This window comes from Miniopterus natalensis, chromosome 1, assembly GCF_054644295.1.
Source record: "Miniopterus natalensis isolate mMinNat1 chromosome 1, mMinNat1.hap1, whole genome shotgun sequence".
Lineage (NCBI taxonomy): Eukaryota > Metazoa > Chordata > Mammalia > Chiroptera > Miniopteridae > Miniopterus > Miniopterus natalensis.
This window is the reverse complement of record NC_142081.1, coordinates 24,482,047-24,494,733: the sequence shown is the minus strand read 5'-3', so window position 1 is coordinate 24,494,733 and position 12,687 is coordinate 24,482,047. Positions and strand designations below refer to the sequence as shown.

The following is a 12,687-nucleotide window of genomic DNA, read 5'->3' as shown; positions in this document are numbered from 1 at the left end:
ATTCGTCGTGTGCTTTTAGCGTGCTGAGGAATCACTTCCGAATGCTCATTAAAATAGATTCCTGAATCTGACGCTAGCTTACAGAATCAGAAGGGTTGGAGGTGGGCCCTCAAATCTGCATTTTTACACCCACTCCACCCCTCCGAGCAATTTTGACGTTGGCAGGCTACGCACCACAGTTTGGGAATATACTGATCAATAGGGAGATAATGACCTGCCTCAACCACGGGTCTGGCGAGTGATTTAAAAGCTAATAAGGCAACAAGCAAGAAAGTGCCTTGTGGACCTGAGAGCAAACCAATTCTTTGCAAATAATAGAAACCCATAATCCAAATAATACCCAAAATATCTAAATAATAATGTAAAAGAGCTGGAGGACGCACTGCAAACGCGACACAGTCTGAGCCAGTATAATCGCCCAATCCGCTCCAGCACAATTGACGTGACTGTCCCTTTAAGGCCCTGACGTCCCCACCCCCACCCCACCTCCACCCCATTCACCTTCCCCGGGGTGTGCGGCCCCACAGGCGGCGCGTGCGTGCTGGCGGCGGTCGAACGCCAGAGCCTCCCAGCGGAGCGGTCGCTGCGCCGCGACGCCGGCGTCGGCGCTTGTTGCGTGCGCGCCCGGCTCCGCCCCTTTCCCTTCCCCTTCTCCTCCTCCTCCCTCCCCGGGCCTCCCCCGCCCGCGAGGTACAGCTGGGCCAGTGACGCGGGAGGTGCCGCCGCCGAGTTCTATTCTCCTCAGCCGGCGACAGCCTCGCGCCCTGCCTCCCGCCTCCTTCCCCAGGCGCCGGCGAGCTGCAGCCAGACAAGGGCACGCGGGGCACGCGGGGCCTCGCCTACACCCGAGAGGGCTGCGGGAGCGCGCAGGCGGCGGAGCGGATCCCGGAGCCGCGGAAACTGCAAGCTCCTCCCTCCCGGAGGTCGCCGCGCCGTTCCTCGGTAAGTTGTCACCGTGGCCGGGGAGCAGCGGAGTCCGGCATTGTGTCCCTGGCGCGCCCGGCCGGCTGTCAGGGTCTCGGGATTGGCGCGCACCGCCCGGGAGGGACGCTGGGGAGCTCCGGCTGGCTGCCTGGCGTCAGCTGCTCTGCGCTGTCTTGCTGTCACCCGCGTGGGCCGGCCGGGCCCGGTGCGGGGCGGGCGGCCGGGGAGTCTGTGCCGAGGCCGCAAGGAGGACCGGACGGCCGTTTTGCGGCCAGGAGCTTAGTGGCCGGATCGGGGCACGCCGCCCTGGCCTCCCCGGGCGTGCTGGGTCGTGCTCGCTGCCGGGGCGTTCAGGGTGGAGACCACGGTTGGCCGATCGCTGGAAAGGAGGTAGGCTGAGGCCCCTTTTCTTTTACTATTATTATTATTTTCCTCGTCAGCCGACTAAAGCTGCGGGTCCCCAGCTGGGGCAGGGTTTGCTTAGCGACTGTGGATTTCCGGAGCAAACCTTGGAGTTCGTATGTGTGAGTCCTGGAGCTTTCTGCAGCCCTCACTCCCCATCTGGTCTTTAATCTCAAAACTTCTCTTGTTATACCCGGCTGAGACTCACCGAAACCATTTCCTGTTTATGTATGTAGACTTTCGTTTTGACTCTTGCTTTTTGAGACTCCAAATATTAGTGTAGGTCTGACCCTCCCGTAGGGTCGTGGCTCTGGGGCTGCTGAAGTGGAAAAAGTTACCTGTAAGGAGATGAGGAGGGAGAGGTGGTTTGGGGAACTGTAAGACACTGGAGAAAAGACGCGTCAAAATCAGGTCTTTGGCTGGTTCCGGGGAAGTTCATGTTTTGGCAAAGAGGCCTAATGCTGTTCCCACGGAATGTTCTCTCGGTGGCAGGCCACTCATTGGGCTTTGTTGCTCTTGGTGACTGGGCTTGTGTGTGCTTTGTACAGAGGTGCAATAAAACTACTCAGTTCAATTAAACTGTAGATATTTACTCCCTTTCTACATCTACAGAGGTGGGAGGTGTGTCTTTCTGTCCTTCACAGTCGTTAATTCATTTTTTGCTTTTTTTATACCTCTGGTTTAAAATGTATGTATGAATGATGTACACACACACACACACACACACACACACACTTTCTGTTTTGGGAATTCCACACCCAAATTGTCACCGTCTAGTGGAGGGCTAGTAGAGGCATGTGCTTGGCATTGAGGTCAAAATTTTTTGGGCTTTGCATTTTTAGCTAGATGCATATTCAAGCAGAAGTGAAAATTTTCAGTTTGAGAGGAGGTGTCTACCTCCCCTTCAGTAAAGGAGGTATTTAGTAAAGCAACAACGATAGCAGTAGTAGGAGAAATTCTTGAGGATGAGGACTTAATGTACATCAAGCCTTCTGCCAAGGACTTTACTTTCTTGATCTCATTTAAATAAACAACAAACTTTTGGTAGATATTGTTATTTGCATTTTTTCCAGTTGAGACCAAAGCCAAACAAATAATTTGCCCAAGGTCACAAAGATAGCTTGTGGTGGAACCCACACTGTAACTACTTGATTCTGCTGTTTCTAGTTTGCTTACCTTTTGGTAAAACTGGAGTCATTCTAGAGTCTTTTCAAAGCACTACTTCTTCAGGCTATTTTTCAGATCCTGAGCACCTCTTTCACCAAGGTACACATTTTTGGTGTGTTTGCACAACATTAATTTATTCATTCATTCTTCCATTTAGTACTCACAGGTATTTATATGATATAGAATGTATGTCAGGCTAGGTATTGGGGATACTGGAATAAATAAGACAGAACCCAGCCATGCCCCTGTGGAGTTCACAGTCTTTAAGTCAATTTTGTTTTCGTTTATGTTGTCAATTTTCATTGGTGGTCATTTACTGCTAAAGGAACTTTTGCCCAATGATTTAACTAGAGGCCTGATAGATAGGACTTCTGTCCACACTGACTTTTTGGATACTGTAGTAGAAATGGCATGGGAAACAGATCCTCACCTACAGCTAGACTGAGGGCAGGTCTCAGTCAGCTTCAACTGGAGATCTCATCTGTTCTGGAGCTGTGGGGTGCTCAGAGTAGGGCCTGCCCCAACCTCTGCCCTGCAGTGTTTAAACCCTGAGAGCAAGCTCACTGTCAGATGGCAGAGTTCAACTTATTTGCTGAGGTGTGCCTTCTCAAAGCCCAGAATTTGGGCTTACAGAAGAGGAAGAAAGGTAGAATAAGGTGTTACAGATGCAGGCCGGCAAATGATGAGACCTCAACACTTTGCCTGGTTTCCTGGCAGGTCTCCATCTCCTGGTGATTGAACATGTGCTCTTATGTAATGGTGCATCTCCTGGCAGGGAATTTCCTTCTTTGCTGTTGCTGGGGCAGCAATTCCTATAGCTATCCTCCCCCTCCATATATACGTATGCAACTTCCAAAGGTAATAAGTCACTTGGCTTCTTAAAAATAAGACCTTGTTTCAGGTTTATTGCTACTAAGCATTGTTTCACTCTCCCCGTGTTTTTCCATCCCCCAGATAAAAACTTGCCTTATGGTTTAAATCTTTTCTTGTGCTCTTTTTCCATATCCTTAGCTTTTTTGACAACCAGGTAACTACTGGTATCTGTTTGTGGGCTTAGAGAATTAAAATATCTTTAAAAAAAATTAGTCACATAATTTTACTCATTTCCTTACCCAAACAAGTGAACAGGGGAGAATGTCTTTAGCAGAGCCCCTTGCAGGCAGAGAAGGAAGGTCAGACAGCATATTTGCTTGTCTTTTCCCTCTAGTTCCCCATTTACCAAGGGACAGTTCACTGAGAGGTAGCCCCAGGGCTATAATGCCCTCTTAAAGGTCTGAAATGCCTACTTGGAGGCCTGAATGTCAGCAGATCCATTGGGCCAGGTTGTGTAATTGCCATGCATGAAGCATTTTACTGAGCTCCTGAACTGCCTTGATCACCAGTTGAAGCTGACAGGCAGTATTCATTTTCCCTCTTCTGTCTGCCTGGAGAGTAGGGATGTCTTGTTTAGGGGAGGGCATTCCATCAAGCAGTAGGAGAAAGGTGAGAAGGAACAAATAATAGAAGAAGCCCAGTGCCCTTTTTTTTTTTTTTTTTTTTTTAAACTTTGGAAGCAAATATTGCTCTGGTGCAGACTCCAGTAGTGAGAGTTAAGACAGTTGGGTTAAAGTAAGGGTAAGCATTGGGACAAATGCATAGGATAATAGAGACTCCCCCAGCTTCTCCTCAAGATCACTTCATTCTGGGGACCACCCACATATCCCATTGTAGTGAGATTTAATTTAATGGAATTTAAAAAAAAATTAATATATATATTTTTTTTACTGAAGAAACTTTATTCATAAAACAAGTGTGAAAGTTTCTTTTTATTGGTAGTAAAAGGGAATTTTAAGGCAGTAATGTCAGCTCTTTATTCCTCAAAGGGAAATAGTTACTATAAGGCTGTACTTTGAGCCACAGGGCTAGTTAGCACCTTTCCTCTTCATTGGAGAACCATGAAATCTATTATGGTCCCTTAGGATGGTGGTTTCAATGAGAAATTGCTACATTTGTAAAAAAAAAACTCAACAACAACAAAACCATACAACATATTTACCATGATAGAAAGATTTTACCAAAAATTAACATTCTTAAGTTAGGTTGCCACATTGCAGGAAACTTAGAAATAAGAGCAATGAGAAATGATGCCTGTAATGTGGAAGGGCTATTTTCATATTGGTGGGAGTGAAGGATGCTGTTTGAGGTTGGGGCTGGGGGTTTTGTGATGGGTATTTGAAGCTGCTAACAGTTGTGGATCTAAGACTAGTGAAGCAATTTCAGGACAGCATTGGGGTGACTGTCCTTGAGTATCAAGATCTGTTCACTCCCACCCTGGGTTGGATTCAGGGCAACAGCCTTTGTTCCCTAGGGTGATGGTAAGTTGGTGTCTCTGTGTAAAAGCATTTATCTGAAAAAGTAGAGCTGCTGGGGAAAGAGTTACCTTTTTCAAGGCTTAGGTTTTAGTGGCAGAGCCTGTGAGACACTTGTGGATGTTTCCTTTTTCTTGTGCTCATGTGTGTCCGTGATGGTGTCCTTTTTCTTTCCCTTTCAGTCCTTTGGCTTAGAAGTCAGCAGGGGTCCTCTGTTCTCTCATCCTCTGGTTCTTACCTGAGTGTGGAAGTCTCCACTCTGCTGGTAGACCTTGCAGTGGCACCAAGCTGGTTCACGTCAGCCATGAAAGGACACCTTTGCTATTGTCAGGGCTGGGGGACAGTGGAGTCCCTGTGAAGTTATTGGTATAGCAACAGCAGAAAATGCAACTGTAGTGAAAACTAAATGGGTTTCACAGACTCTGGTGTTGCCTGTGATGTATTCTCTCTCCCTGGCTCTTACATCTCAAAAAAGGAGAAAACAGCCACCCTTGAAACATCTGAAGGCTACATGCCAAGAATCAGAAACAGGATATTATTGAAGCATTTTTCTCAAGCAGAAACAGATGTAATTCCCTGTTACTGTCGCCAGTGTTAGTAAATCCTTAAAATTACCTGATAGCTATGTGCCCTTAAATGTACTACCACCTCCCACACACATATACAAGTATTATACTTTTTCTCTTTTTTGCCAGGGCCCCTTGCCTTGACTTGGGGAAAGTTAGTCTGGGATTCCTGATGACAGTAATAGGTTCTCAGTGGGTGTGCAGACGGCAGAGTTGGTAACTGAGAATTCTTTATTACTCAGAAGACGATCTGTGGTGAAAATGAAATGATTCAGGATTCTTTTCTCTTATAGTTGGAGATTGGACACAAAACCTCCTAAGAAGAGACACAGATAGGGGCTCTTTCCCAGTCCTCCTTTTCTTATCATCCTGTCTTAGGAGGGGGAAACGTCAGTCTTTCCAAGTCCAACCTCCTGCCTGCGGTGACTTGCCTTCACCCACAGAATTTTAAGATCGGGTGTGGAGTTGCTCTGTGTGTAAACTCTCCTTGCTGAAGTTTTGGCTACACTAGGCTTTGGCTTCTGAACTAGCCAGTAAAACGAAACTGGTTTCTGGGAATGGGATAGGAGTATTTATCCCATTCTTCCTTCTTTGGGCTGTTCTGAGTTTATCTCAGTGAACTAAGTGGGTGGAGGTTTAAGATTGGGAACCTGAAAAAGAGAACAAGGTGGTTTTGCTTATTTTGCATTTTAAATTGTAGCTAGGCAACCTATCTGAAGGAAGACTGAGGTTTTTTGTTTTTGTTTTTTTAATCAATACATTTGGGTTGTTGGAGACAGTTTTACAGAAAGTTTGGAAAATAAAGGAGAAAAAAGTCACTGTGATTCTACTATCCTAACACAAACATTATTTCCATGTGTTCTGTTTTTTCTTTTAATTGGTAATCCAAGTACATTCAATTTTATATGTAGTTTTTCACTTAGCACTATACCATAAACATTTTCTTTATGGCACATAGCCTTTTGTAATTCTTTTTAATGGCTTTATAATATTGCATCAAATAGATCATCTGTGATTTAAATATCTCTTAAATCATTTCTTTCTAAGTTTGCTCAAGGAGCTTTTTTTCAGAGGGGTAATTTTATTTTGTCTAATATGTATTTTTTAAAAAACAGCTTTATTGAGACCATTTATATATCATAAAATTCAATTCAGAGTGTACAATTCAGTGGATTTTAGTATATTTACAGAGCTGTATAACCATCACCACAGTCTAATTTTAGAACATTTTCATCACCCCAAAAAGAAACCCCATTAATAGTCACTCCCTATTCCTCTACAATGCTTCCAGCTCATGGCCACCACTAACTAATCTGTTCTCTCTCACAATTTACCTATTTGGACATTTCATATAAACAGAATCATACAATATGTGGTCTTTAGTAATTGACTTCTTTCACTTAGCATAATGTTGAGGTTTATCCATGTTGTAGCATGTAGCAGTACTTTATCCCACTTTATTGCTAAGTAATCTGTTGTATACCACCTTTTGTTTATCCATTCATTAGCTGATGGACATTAGGGTTGTTTGTTTTTGGTTATTAGGAGTGATGTTGTTATAAACATCCATGTATAAGGTTTTCTGTGGAAATGTATTTTCATTTCTCAGGGAGATACTTTAAAAGCTGTGTTTAAATTTTACTTTGGAGTTATTGTACTTGGTTATGCAGTTTGGGGAAGAAAAACTCTTGGTGTTGAGGATATTGCCCTGAATTAAAAAAAGATGTTACACAAAGACACACACACAGAATCTTTTGTTTATGAAGTTTGAACTCTCCAATAGCATTGTTTCCAAATCTTTGGTGCAGAACTGTAAACAGTAGTGAGAGTTGAGAGATGCAGTAGTGCCTAAATTCAGTGCACATGTACCACTGCCTTTCTATTTATTTGTTTATTTTTTATTCTCATCCCAGGATATTTCTTCCACTGCTTTTCAGAGAGAGTGGAAGGGAGAGAGAGAGGGAGGGCGGGGGAGAGAGAGAGAGAAAGAGAGAGAGAAACATCGATGTGAAAGAGACATGCCGATTGGCTGCCACCCGCATGTGCAACCGAGGTACGTGCCCTTGGCCGGAATCGAACCTGGGACCCTTCAGCCGGCAGGCCAGTGCTCAAACCACTGATCCAGACTGGCTAGGGCTACCTTTTTTTTTTTTTTTTTTTAAAGAGTATTTTCAGCATGAAGCCTCAGTTCTAAATCACATCATTGTGTTTTATGGAGAAAACTTTACCATGAACCCCACAGAGCCTTCCTTATCAAATGTAATTTATAGTTCTCAGAAGCATTTCCTTTCCTTATGAAAAATCCCATGCCAGGGTTGGTGCACCTGCTTGGAGGCTTCTGCTAGGCTAGGGAGTGGAATGCTTGCTGAATAAAGAGCCAACCATTGAGGGGAAGGGCTTTTTACTGGTGGACCTCATTTCCGCTGGAGGTTAAAAATGTAGATCATGCCAGACACAAAGAGGAACAGATGGTGCTGCTGGAGTGTCATTTCCTCTATGGGATCTACCCGAGTGGTTTTACATTATACCAGCCATGTTATTGAAATAATGCAGTAGCTGGTCTTGCTTTCTCTGCTCCTAGAACAAGTGTGCTAATGCTGGCCACCTAAGGTTTTTTTTGTAAGGTCAAGATGGTTCCACCCCAGGGAAATATGTGGGTCACAGGGCACGTGCTCTTTGTTCAACAAACAGGACAGAAACCAGGAACTTGAATTATTTCCTCCTATACCTGTATTAGGTTTCTGTACCTGGAGCCAAGCCCAAGGATCAGTCCACCAGAAAATTCCCATGTGTAAAATGTGTGTGAAGTAATCATAATTTCCCTTTCACAATTCATTGCCCAAAGTTTTGGATATGGAGTGGGCTTTACCTGTTCATGCAAATACTATTCCCAAGTACTAGGAGTCTCAAAAGGCTGAGTGAAGTGAAATAAGACTTATCTGAAGATCTGAATTCTTGACTATAGTATCCAGATGTTACTATAAAACTTGTACAGCAGAGAGACTATAGGCTCATGAGATGCTGGAGTTGGAAGGATGGGACTTTGGGGATCATCTCATTCTACCTCCTCACTTTATAGAAAGGAGAAATGGAAAGTGGATGCTCAGAGCTCACCTCTCTGAGTGGTGACAGGGCCAGGGGAGAAGCCAGAGCTCCAGATCCTAGTCTAGTGCTCTTTCTACCCCAGTGTGTTTGACTTCTCTTCTCTGGGCCTGTCCCAGGAAAGGGGATTGGGAGCCCAGCAGGGTGTGTGATTCATATTGTTAGAAACAAACCATGCCCCTTCTGTGATTTTGGTTTTGAGTCTAATAATGAAATTACAAAGGGGAATTAGTCTTTCAGTATAGAACTGTTCTTAAAATGGGCACTGTTATTCTTAGGTTGGGCGTGTTTTAACTATTTTATCTCTGTACTGTGCTTCTTTGCAATTCAAAAACAACACCTGACTCCAGGCCAATAAGATGTGTCCTTTGAGTCATTTCCCACTTTGGGTCCCCCTTGCCCAGCTGGGAGAGTGGCAAGAGCTGGTGACATCCTAGATATAGTAGAACTGCCTGATAATTGGGAACATGCTTTCTGGGAGGGCTGTGGTTCTGATCTCCTCAGGTTTATTTTATGTAGGACCATCCATCCATCCAAATGCAGTGTGAATACTCATCTCTAACTGTGTCTCTAACCAGCCAGGAAGGAAATAAGCTACCTGAGCTGAGGTCATACATGCTATAACTTTCCCCATCCTGAAAACCATTGAGCAGTTTTGTGTTCACTGGGTGCTATTCTTTCAGTTGGCATGCTCAAGACATTTCTAGAGAATTAAGAAATGGTATGTTGGCTGTTCCACACCTTATCAGTCCTTGATTGCCATCCGCCACCAGATAGAAACTCTGCCATGTGAAAGCCATCTGCCTCCTTGTTTCAGTCCTGTGGGGATTTTGCTTGTTACACATCAGTATGGCAAGAAAAACAGGCTCTAGGTTTCATAAGAGTTCATTGGTCCATCTCCTCCCTCCCCTCCCCCCCGCTTTACTTGCACCTTGAAGCCATAATAATTTGTGAGCTGATAATCTGGTTGGGCTCTGACATCAAGCTGGGGTAGGTACCTGATTGCTGCAGAAACAGAAAGGAATGAAATCTAATCATTTGTTTGGCAAGTATTTAGTGAATACCTGTGGTTGGTGCCAGGTACATATTGGCAAGCAGAACAAAATGGACACAATACTTGCCCTTGAGGAGTTAACAATCTGGGAGAATACCCATGGATCATTTAATTTGAAGAATCTGTTGTGTACAGTCAACTTTCAGCTTGACTACTCTGAAGGAGTAGTTCTGACCTTTTCAGTGACATCTGTGCCCCAAACCAGTATCCCCGTGGAAGGGAGGAGGGCTTGACAGATATTCTTGGAGAATTCCTTCTTGCCTCCCTACCAAGAAAGCAATTGTCTTTCACTGCGGAGTGAGCTATGTCTAGGAGTTTGGTCTGGTGGGAGGGTGCCTGTTTTCTTGCTTTACTTAACCAATCAGCGTTTTCATGTGGGAATGTTTTCTCACCCTGAAATAACTTTCTTTTTTTTTTAAATTAAGAGAAAAGCAGATTTGGATTCAACAGTGAGAAATTGGGAGAAGAGAAATAGATAGGATCAGTGGCTTGAATTCCTTGGGAATCTTTTTTCTCCCATCTCCCCCAAGTCTCAATTTTAGATATAAATGTTGGTTTGTGATATTTCTTATCCTGATATATCTGTGGCTTTCTAACTTGCTGTGGGCAGTAAAGGAGCTAGTACAATACTGGCAAAAATAAGGCTCCCAGTAAACGTACATACCCATGTATTTTACCTCCATAGGTAGCCCAGATTCCAGGTGAAATTGAAAGTCCCCTCAGGTTAGTGACTGTCTCATCCACTTCTTTGTACTCAGATCCTGGATTAATTTGTTAATTGATAAGTGAGTGACCAGGTATAGAGGATTAAAGTAAAAGATCAGAGGGCAAGGTGATTTTGAGGATATGAGCCTTGATGAGGAGGAATCGAAGAGTAGTAGTAGTAATGAAATTCTAAAAAGAGATATTGGAGGGATGCTTGCTTTGAATGAAAAGCAAATATAAACTAGGTGATAAAATGCTGTTAATGTTCACCAAGTTCACTGTGACTGGTGCCAGGAAAAGAAGACAGCTAAGGAATCATGGAGGTGGGAGGAGGTGACGGAAAGAAAGAGTTGGAGGTTGTTCAGAATGTTTTAGCAAGGTCAGTCAAAAACAAACTACAGGACACCTTAAGAATTTTGATCCAAGACCAGAATACCCTTGCCAATTTTCAGATGCAGGTCTTTGTTTCTAGAACTCTGTCATTCTTTTAGAAGCCTCTGGAGGCATTAGTCATGACCTAAATTGAATTTGCACATGTGCATCTTAGTTTGGCCTTATTTACGTGTATGTGTATAAAACATTTAGCATCTACTGTGAATTTGAAGTAGTTAACACAGGATGGCTTGTCTCTGTTTGTTCTCCAGAATTGAGCTTTTTTGGGGGTGGCTCTATTCTGGAATTACAAAATATAATGATGTGGGTCATCTCCTTTGAAAGTCTGTGTATGCTTTGGAAAAATTACATCTTTGAATGAAAGGCTGCTCTCTACAAATGCTGATTTCTTTTTGGGGGATATATATGAACAACAGTAGAATAAACATATTTCAGAGCCTTGGTGTTGGTAAAACTTTCTGTGCATAGCAACAAGGTATGTATTTTTCAAGTAGTGCATCTGAACACATTTATTAATTGAGCAAATATTTAGTGAATTCTCTTTGGCATATAGCCCCCCCCCCCCGGGGTTCTTTACAGCGCACAGTTTTGGAGTTGTTCTCCAGTGCTTGGTTAGTCTCTTTTACCTTCATAGTTTCCAAGCCCCTTAAAGATGGAAAGGGCTGGTTTAAGTTTCCTCTGCAGGCAGGGTATCCATATTAATCGCAATAAAGATTTTTTCATTTTACAAAGTGCTTTCCCATAAGACAGATAATACTGTGAGGAAGGTTTTAGTCCCATTTTGCAAATGGGAAAGCAAAAGCCTTTGATAACCAGTAGACTTTTAGCAGCCACTGTACATGTAAATAGTGACTCTGAGTCAATTGGGGCTCAGGCTCAATCAAACATTGGTATCCCATGCAGCGAAATAGGAAACCTTCTGGAATTGCAGACTGGATAAATTTTAACTTGCTCATGAAAAGCAATATAACAACCTCTTTCCTGTTCCCCCACCCCGATCTCAGCATAGGTACTCTCAAGGTCAGTATGTCAGTATGTTTTTGTGTACTGATGGGACAAAAATGTGAAAGTGTACATAATTTGAAAGGTCAGCTTTCATCTCCTGTGGAAAAAGCATCTCCATATAGCCTGACGGGCTTTTATTTTTATTTTTTGGAGGAGGAGAGGCCATAGGGACAAAACCCTGGTATCTAGAAATCAAGTAGTCTTTGGGTTATTAGAGGGTCCAATTGGGGGTATGCCAGAGCAGAAATTCTGAGTTCCTTGAGTTCTAAGGAATCTGTGATTTTGAGTGGCTCTGCAAACTTACTCTGTATTGCATTGTTGCAGTCTTCTTTCTGTCTTTCTGCAGGTGTGTTCTGACTTCAGGGAACAAAGGTGGATGTAGGGCCTCCTTGAGTCCCCCCCCCGCCATGCTGTTTTTAAAGAGGGAATGTCTTGGCTTCAGAACTCATGAGAATTCTTGAAGGAGTGTCTCTCTTTTTTTTTTTCCTAACCCAGGGACCCAGGCTGTCTCCTGTAGGTGAGGCTTGACTTCTTCCTCCCCATTGCCCTTCCCTTGTTCTCAGAGGCAGAAGATGAGCCTTTGTGGGCACTGAGGAGGTTAGAGGTAAAGGTAGGTCTAACCCATGCTTCACCCATGACAGCTTAGGTTTGAGGAAGCATGAAACAGTGCTAATGTTACTGGGACAGGGTGTGCTTGGCCAGCTCTGTCTGTTTTTTCCACTTAGCTGGGAAAGTGGAGGAGTAAGATTGGCTTTGGGCCATGCATAGTTTCCCCCTTTCCTATGGTGAATGAAAATGGCCAATTGTTTTAAGGAGTGGGTACTGAGTGGGAGGCAGTGGAGGACTGCGGGACTTGGAATCAGACTGATCCTGCTTTCAGCCTCAGTTCAGCCACTTACTAGTTGTATGACCTTGACCAAATTTAACCTCTGATCCTCAGTTTTATTGTAAAATGGAGATGATAATGTCAACATTACCTGTCTCTGGAAGGGTAGCTACCAAAATACTAATGATTACCTAG

At 43.8% G+C, this 12,687-nt stretch overlaps 1 protein-coding gene across 3 annotated transcripts in view; it reads left to right on the top strand.

Moving 5' to 3' along the window:
• The first annotated feature begins 730 nt into the window (after positions 1-730).
• Positions 731-12,687, top strand: part of SUSD6 (sushi domain containing 6) — an 89,607-nt gene continuing 77,650 nt past the window's right edge. Inside the window, exon 1 of one of the 3 annotated variants that reach the window (XM_087819591.1) lies at positions 731-942. The gene's annotated coding sequence lies outside the window, so the exon portion shown is untranslated. Of the gene's footprint in view, positions 943-1,163; positions 1,315-12,687 lie in introns of those variants that run through there. The other 2 variants (XM_016223848.2, XM_016223851.2) reach the window with 2 other exon arrangements.